Source organism: Apostichopus japonicus, chromosome 7 (genome assembly GCF_037975245.1).
Source record: "Apostichopus japonicus isolate 1M-3 chromosome 7, ASM3797524v1, whole genome shotgun sequence".
Taxonomy (NCBI): Eukaryota; Metazoa; Echinodermata; class Holothuroidea; order Aspidochirotida; family Stichopodidae; genus Apostichopus; species Apostichopus japonicus.
In genome coordinates, this window is record NC_092567.1 from 1,431,586 (window position 1) to 1,440,322 (window position 8,737).

The following is an 8,737-nucleotide window of genomic DNA, read 5'->3' on the forward strand; positions in this document are numbered from 1 at the left end:
CAACCATAGGCGACGAAAGCAGGGGGCAAGACTTTTGAGAGCGGGGGCTTTCGCACCCTGCAAGCCCCTCTGGTTACGTCAATGGTGGAGGCCTAGTATCAAATCCAAGCCGCCCCAGCACACTATGAAAAGAAATGGGTGTAAATTCTTTTTAATTATACGCTTTATCAACGTTATACTACCGGTAGTTATATTTGTCTTAACACTTTTATAGGCCTAGTAATAGTTTGGGTCTTGCGGACATTCGGTCTCGCAGACCTCGGTCTAGAAGACCCTCGGTGTCGCGGAGCTTTTATAATTTCGGTCTCGCGGACCTTCGGTCTCGTGGCCTATAACAAAATAACCTTGACAGCTATAAGCAAACATTCCAAACGTATCAGGTTTCAAGGATGAAAAGATTCTATTGGAAACATACTGTAAAACTTAAAACCATCTACACTGTGACCCATACAGAGGAAGAATTGGAAGTGGGTTTGAGGAATTTGAGGGTCGAGGGGGTGGGGGATGGGGGGGGGGTATACAAAGAAAGTATACAAACAGCTGAAGAGTAACTGCTGCTCGCAACAAACCTAACAGCAAGAGCCAATGTGTTTCTGAATATATAATTTATTTATAATTATTATTAGTATTTCCTGTCCTTCACTTTTAAAGGTCTTGCATAAGTAGTTAGTAAGGAATGTTGCATTGAGCGTATACTGTGTATGGGATTACCGCGAGTCATGGTTGTTGTTTCTGCTCCTCCAGTGACTCTCATAGCCTCATATGCCGATGGACAAACTTACCCTTCTACCAAAGCTTCAACTAATTTGATACCGCTTCCTTTTGATAATTATAATATTTGCTATCACTTCACGTATTCTGCCTATACTAAAGCTACCAACGATAAGTTAGTTACGTGGCGCAGTAATTAGTAACTTATTGGATGATAAAATATGAAAAGTCAGTCAACATTAACAGGGCCCCAGTTCTGAAGATAAGGGAATTCGATCATGCGATTGAACTAAATTGAGTTGACCATCAATAGGCTATATTGAGCACACACTTTTCACGTATTTTTTTGTCACGCATGTGTTATCTAAGGGATTCGAAAAAAAGTATATCTGCAGGTACACCTTTTCGTACATGGTATGTACTGTGTTAAAGTTTTAGGCATACTAATTCAGTCTTCCTCTGTCGTGCCTTTGAAGACTAGGTATATGGAAAGTTCACACGTTATGACTTTTGTGGTAGTAATCAAGTGATCAGCGAAGTCATTGCGATATTCGGTTAAAAACAGATATTAAGAAAAGGGTAAGCTTCACCTGTTCACATGGTATCATGTTAGTGCTCACATTATAAACAAATTCACTTTTGAATGCTGTTTAGCTATCTGTATTAGGTAGGCCTCCGTAATTTTCACACGTTATATTGATATTATCATGGTGCTCACACGAGCAGCGAATTCGAATTCATAAATGTATGCCCTCGTTTAAGCGCAGGGTCACGTTCACCAGTATTCGGTGAATGCATTGTTATATATCGTGTAACTGTAGATAACGTTGTGTTGCTACTTCATATTGTTTTATTGTTATAATATGATCAGCAAAGTCATTGCTATATACCTTTAAGCTGTATACATGTACTGTCCATACATTATCTTCATATTGCTCAGATATCATTCGATGAATTTATTGCTATGACCCGTTGAAGCTGTAATTATTATACCTGTACATGATGTTAACACGTTATCATGGTATTGTTCACACGATCAGCGAATTCATTGGTATATGTTTACGTGCGTATGTCTATATCGTTTCACACGTATTTGTTATAGAGCTCAGTGATTAAACGCATACCTAGATACCGTTAAGTCGTTAAGATATATAAAATATCGCTCCATATTGTCGATAAGGTCTCACTGTTTCTCAATTCACTTCATTGAATTATTTCACTTCCAGCCATATGAGATATTGCTCGACTATATTGAATTCGATCCTAACAAACGGCGGAAATGGCAAGCAACAGTAAGTGCAACATATCGGAAATACTTATATAGCCTAGATATCAGTACTTGAAGAATTTGACAAATACAGGCGTAATATTTTCTCTTAAGATCCTAAGCCCGATGGGCTTGATTGTTGTATGCCTAACAAGGACTGCTGCACTTTCGTGTTGGATGACGGCAATGGGTAAAAAGCAGAGGTCGTCACTTTAAAAACACATTTGTGTTCTATTGGGAAATGGCTGAAAGTGTTATACCCAATTTACATGTAGGAAATAATGACTTTGTATATATAGAACGAAAGGCGTTAACATATACTTGATATTGTTCTGAAATGTTTAAAGAGTACTCCAAATTTGAATAAATGTGGCATGTAAAAGAGAAACAAAACTTAATATAAAATATATGTTTCTAATTGTATGAGTTTACCCCTTATTGGTAATCCTAAAACCCTTACCCTTTGTAAGGTCAAATAATAAAAAGTTTGAAATGTTTGGTGATATATTTTTTCTTCAATGTGTTAATCAATTGGGTAAGGGTCACACATTTTTGTTCTTTTTAGGTATTAAAGACATTCATTTCGAATGATGTTACTTTGAAAACTGCAACTTGAATTGAATGAAGATGTCACATCGCTATGTTATGTTTCTCCTTAGATCTAAACTTTCATAACTTCTGAAATTGAAATTCAACTGAGCTATAAATATCCAAAATATAGGCAGGAGTTAAGGTAGTTAATGACACACTATACAGTCTATTCTCTGATAAAGTTAAGGTTAAATACAAAATCATGATCACGTCATCGATATGAACATTTATCTTTGACTTTTTAACTTTCGTCCGTTTCTTCTTTCTCTCAAAGATGGCAATATCGATGTAAAAGGTGACGGGATAAATATTCAACTAACACAGAAATTAGAGAAGACGTTGCAATTACTGGAAGCTGTGGACTGCGATGACGCGAAAAAGGAGCTAAGGGAGGCCCTGACATTAGTGTCAAGTGTCAACAATTATGCCGTATCAAAGTCAACGCCATTGAGTAGCTTGTTACGGGTAACTTGCATTTGTTTATTTCTAGCTAGCCGTCAAGCTCGATGTGTGAGACAGACATCCATCCATATATCCAATTATCCATCCATCCATCCATTCATCTATAATGTGGCCGAGTGGATAAAGGCGGTGGCATTTGAAGCAATGGGGCTTAGCAATTGGGAGGTTGCGGGTTTGAAACCCTGCCGGGTCCATAGTAAGGTGGAGTTTTCCTCCAAGAGCAGTCTACGGTTTTCCCACCTGAAATGACTTTCTAAATTGAAAATATTCTAAATTTGAGTTAAAATATGACTTGGGAGCCACCCGACGTGTAAGTCCCGTAAGTGCGAGCTTCTCCCACATCTGTGGTCGCTTAAGCGTTGTAAAAATAACTATTATATCTATCTATCTATATATATATATATATATATATATATATATAAATATATATATATATATATATTTATATATATATATATATATATATATATATATATATATATATATATATATGTATATATATATATAAATATATATATATATATATATATATAAATATATATATATATATATATGTATATATATATATATAAATATATATATATATATATATATATATATATATATATATATATATATATATATGATTCCTTAGGCCGGATCTCAAACGAGATACTTTGAACAGACTTATGCTAATGAAATGGAAGTAAACGACAAAGGCAAATAAATATATATTATTGAAATCGTAGTGAGTTGGAAAATCAAGAACAGTGAAAAACTTCCAACCTCCACTGAAATTCGAACCCGGGCCTCCCGCTTGATATTCGGAGACCCTAGCCACTAGGCTATAGACCAGGGTTGTCCAACCTACGGCCCGCGGGCCACAGTCCGGCCCGCCGCAGTGTTGCGTTCGGCCCCCCAGAGATGCTCTACGGTACGAAATTTTAGTGAGCAGATTTATTGTTAACAATTTGAAGCTATATAATCAATTGTTCGAACCTTCTGGGTCCAAAAAACTGCATACAGGCCAGTTTGTGTAACACTCTCAGCGGAGGGGGGGGGGGGGGTGCGGCTGGACTTTATTCATCTGTTTTATCAGGAAGGAAAATAAATCAGTGGGCTCCGCGCGCAGTGCTCACGTTCTGTTGCCTTGGGCTTCGGGCAAAAAATCGAAAAATCGAGTATAGGGTTCATGCGGCCCCTCCTTCATCATAATCATTCCATGGGGCCCACCTCTGCAAAAGGTTGGTTAACCCTGCTATAGACTCTGATTGTATGTCCAGAGGTTCGAAACCAGTAAGGAAGTTCGTAATTCCACTGTAGGCGATTGTCACCTGTACCAAAAAATACTAGTTCTGCTTTTGGTGACATATTTTGCCTTACTCACTAGAGACCAAACGTGATGTATATTGCTAGCTGTACTATCACATAAGATACGTGCCGACTCGTTCAGTAGTTGTATCGGATCTAGTGTCAGATGGTCAACTAATAGCAAAATGATAAGCAACGGATGTTTAGCGAAAATTACAGCATGTTGTGAGGAAGACCATACTCTACAAACGGTATACACATTTAGTACTTACATACGTACGGGCAAAATGAGTTGTATATGTAATAGCTATTGAATTGTAAGATATGAACGTACAGCAAGTTTGCCGAACGAAAAAAAAACTTCAATCACTGAAAGCATGTCACTTCAAGACATAGTAAGGGCAACTAGTGTATCAAAGAAGGTTGGATAGAAAGGTAGCAGTTGGTCAACTTAAGGCGATCAATTTCGCTTTGATTCATATATCTTAGACGGTCCTGAAATAGTCTAGCCAATCAGTAGCATATGAAATATTTGCTTACTAGTGATAGTAGTACAAGGACTGTAGTTAAAAGGTTCATACAATATGACTTGCTTAAAATGAGGTTGCTGTAGATTCATTTCAGCACGAAATGAGAAAAATAGGAAAGTCACCGATGCAAGACTGTCTTAGATCGTACTTGAATCAGTAATGTTTATGTGCTTTAGTCAATGTGTCTGTAAGAAAAAGGTCCTAATCAATCTTCACACAAATGTAATGTCACCATAAGGATGGTATTGTGTTGTGAATTATCATAGTATCGTAGAATAGGTGGTTTACGTATTGGTCTATGTTTAATGGGGTAAATGGCCAAAACTTTTCCAAAGATATTTACAAGATTCTCCTCCCCCCCTCCCCCCCTCTTCATAATAACATAAAATGGTTATTGCGCCCCGTGAATGGGCTTATCAGTAGCTAACAAGTTAAGGTATAATGGATAGTGTATTGTGACTTCATGTTTGCCTTGTTATATGTGATAGGTTGATAAATGTTAATGAAAGAGGGATGGGAAGTGCTTGTCTTGCAAAACAGGGCCAGTTACCGTGCAACCTACTTCACTGATGCATGTCATCCATTTAACACGCATCACTGTTCAAAAAGAGCTGTGTTGTTTGCTTCACACATACAACATGACTTTGCAAAAAAACATGTTTTTGCAATTAATTTTAATTGAGAATCTTTGACTTGTGACTTGACTCGAGACAAAATCAAATCACTTGTAACTTCAATTGACGAAAATAAAGTTGATTTATTACTTGAATTGACAAAGGTATTGGTTACAGTACTGCAACAACTCATATTTGATAAATAAGATTCCTGAAAATATAAGACGTCGTTTTATAATTGTGGCTAACAGAGAGATCACTTTTATGTTAAATTAAGCTTTATATGCACCAAATGAAATGCTAATATTAGTTAGAACATGTTTAAAAAGTTATCGTTGTTCCGGTCATAAGGACGCATAAAGTGTAGTACTTTGAACATACAGTTATATATCTTTACGAGTTGCCTGGAACAATGTGCATCAAGATAATAACGACGATGTAACACCGAGGACATTTGCAGAATACAAAAAAAAAATGGTATACTTTGAATGTGACCAATGCTATTTGCTATTTCCTCAGAATAAACCAAAATGCAAGCCTCGCATACGAGAAAAGGATAATATGAATATCTATGTTCAAAACTCGAATTAACCTAATTGCTTATTTGCAACCAAACTTGAAAATCTAATTAAATATCTTGTAAAAATAATACATAAGAAAACAGTCACGTGAAGAAATATGTAGAAAGGTCAAATAAACATACGTCATAGAGAAGATGGCAACTATTGATTAAACTTCTAAACTTAAGTAGAGTATTTCATATAACAATGGAATGTGATAACATTCGCTAAATTAAATGTTGTCAGTGCTCAACATGTCGTGATGTGTAACTAAGTTAGGGAGTACGCCAATCCTGGTTTTACCAGACTTAGCCGACGATGCACTAGTTTAGCTCGTGACCGAATGTAATAGTGTATCGTACTGCAATGTACACAAGTTGTACTGTTGCATAATCTTGTCAATTGTTAGCCTTTATCTTGTGAGCCTATTTTTTGATAGGTTTAAGAATACAGCATATTTGCAGCGAAAAGTTTAAGGAACCTTAGGAAGTCATTTTAAACATACCTATCAATGTGATATTGGATTCCTTCATTTATCGTTGCACACAGGATGATTTATCAAATTTATATAATTTTACCGATAAACCTTCCAATGTGGGGTTGGCTTTGAACTGACATATTTGAATCATTATGGAGTAAATGTCTTTTAGTTTTTCTACTTGTGTTTTGTAACGTATTATCAACATGGTAATCATTTTGTATATAAATATCTTTTCGATTGGTGTTACAGCATATAATAACCGGAATGCTGTATGTAACAAGAGCATTTCGTTGCAAGACGACGTAATTATTTTGATTGTTCGGAATGTAATCCTCAGTCACCTTTCTATATTGTGTGTAATCATATTTTTATACCCTTCTGCAGACGAGAAACGAAATATATCTAAGGAGAAAAAACACAGTTTCTTGAAACTGTTAAGGCAATTAGGACTCGAACGACAAGAACCGATAACTTTGATTGAGGCAATGGAAGTGACACAATGTCATGTACGTGACGTTGGGCGTGCTGGAATCTTTGATAATTTTATATCCAAAATCACATGTTACGACCATCGAATACATCAGAGAAGGTTTCATTTACCGGGATCTAACAGAAGGCTTAGAGTAAGCAATAATCAAAAAGAGGACACTAAACATTGGGCAGATTCCGACTCTGATGAAAGCGAAACAACAGATGATCATTTTCAAGGTAACAGTGTTAGTTCTCGGGACATACTTTATGCAATATTAAGTTGTCTAGATCCATTTTTGTTGCAAGATGTTTTGATGAAAATGTCTGCTTGTCAATTGGCCGTACCCGTACTGATGCCTAATGTGTTTGCTGATTGTGTTGAATTTCGCTTATGGTGTTTGCGTAAAATATCAAAATCTTGGTATGACAAGGAAAGCACAGCAATACAAACAGCGAGTATAGTCAATTACAGCTTGTTAGCAGTCACCGCCTTGAAATTTGGGGCAGTAAATCAGTCAAAATCTAATGTCCTCAACAAAATGTTTGGTATTTCACAAGATATTGACGAGCATGCGTATTTCGATAGCAGTGAACAAGATCCATCCCTATCGATATGGTCAAAAGGAATTTTAGAATGTGCATGGTTTTTGCCTGACAATGGATGGCAGTCCAGTTATAAGATGAACACACCATCTCGATTGACAAAATACAAGTTTGAAGAAGCGCTTGCATTGCTAAATCTCCGGGGTGATGCGCAAGAATTCAATTCTCAAATGAAATTTGCTGTAGACAACTCGTTCGTCACAATAGTGTTTATTGATTCAAATAGCAAAAAAAAAATACATCAAGGAGATCGATGAAATCATGACAACTTCCCACGTGATACTTATTCTTTGTCCATCCTCCCAATCCATACAAAAAAGACGCCTTCAAGGGAAGTAAAGATGCATGCCACGATGACTATCATCAATGCTACAGGACTTGTTGCTGTTGAAATTGCCGATTTGATTACAGAAACAATAGCTCAATTAATAGAAGATAATAACCAGAGTTTGAAAAGGTGCTGCTTAGCCAAATCCACAGAGATATGTCGAAAACTCTCTATTAGGGTAGATGAAGATGTACCCGAATGTAAGGAAGCAAGGAAAAGAGCAGAAGAGATTATTGATCTCTTAGATTCAGACACATACGAAAAAGATAAAACATTTCCAATTCAAGCTTGTTGGAGTCGGTTGATGAATGAATCACCACATGGTGAACAGGGAAATGCTGACATACATTGCGATACAGAGTCAGCCACAGATCTGGATATTGAGCACCAGCTCGCAATGATTGATGAAAAAGATATGAAAGTAAAAACATCACAGTTGCATACAGAACTTTCTGATCCTATCAAAAATTTCTATGAAGGATGTTCTTACAACAAAACAAAAAGGCAATACTTTTTTGAATGGCTTCAAATGCTTCTGAACACTTTGTCCATGAAGACATTAAAGCCACTGTTTGCTCAGCTGAAGGTCAACTCAGCTGATATAAGAAGTCTCTCATCTAGGATAAATACTTTAAACATCCAATTTGAACATCCTCAACCAGGCAAGGCACGCGACGAGCTACAGAATATGTTAGAGTATTATAAATCAAGGGAGACCGAATTAATAACTGAGAAAAGCAGAACGATTGATAAATGTGACGACTGTGTGGGCTTAGAACACTTTTTGAGAGAATTGTCTCAACTATTTGAAGCTTACTACGTTTCAAAT

At 36.5% G+C, this 8,737-nt stretch overlaps 1 long non-coding RNA gene across 1 annotated transcript; it reads left to right on the top strand.

Moving 5' to 3' along the window:
• Positions 1–1,089: 1,089 nt before the first annotated feature.
• Positions 1,090–3,097, top strand: LOC139970161 (uncharacterized). Its single transcript, XR_011794057.1, has 3 exons — positions 1,090–1,290; positions 1,938–2,003; positions 2,844–3,097. It is a non-coding gene; the product is annotated as an uncharacterized lncRNA (long non-coding RNA).
• The last annotated feature ends 5,640 nt before the right edge of the window (positions 3,098–8,737 follow it).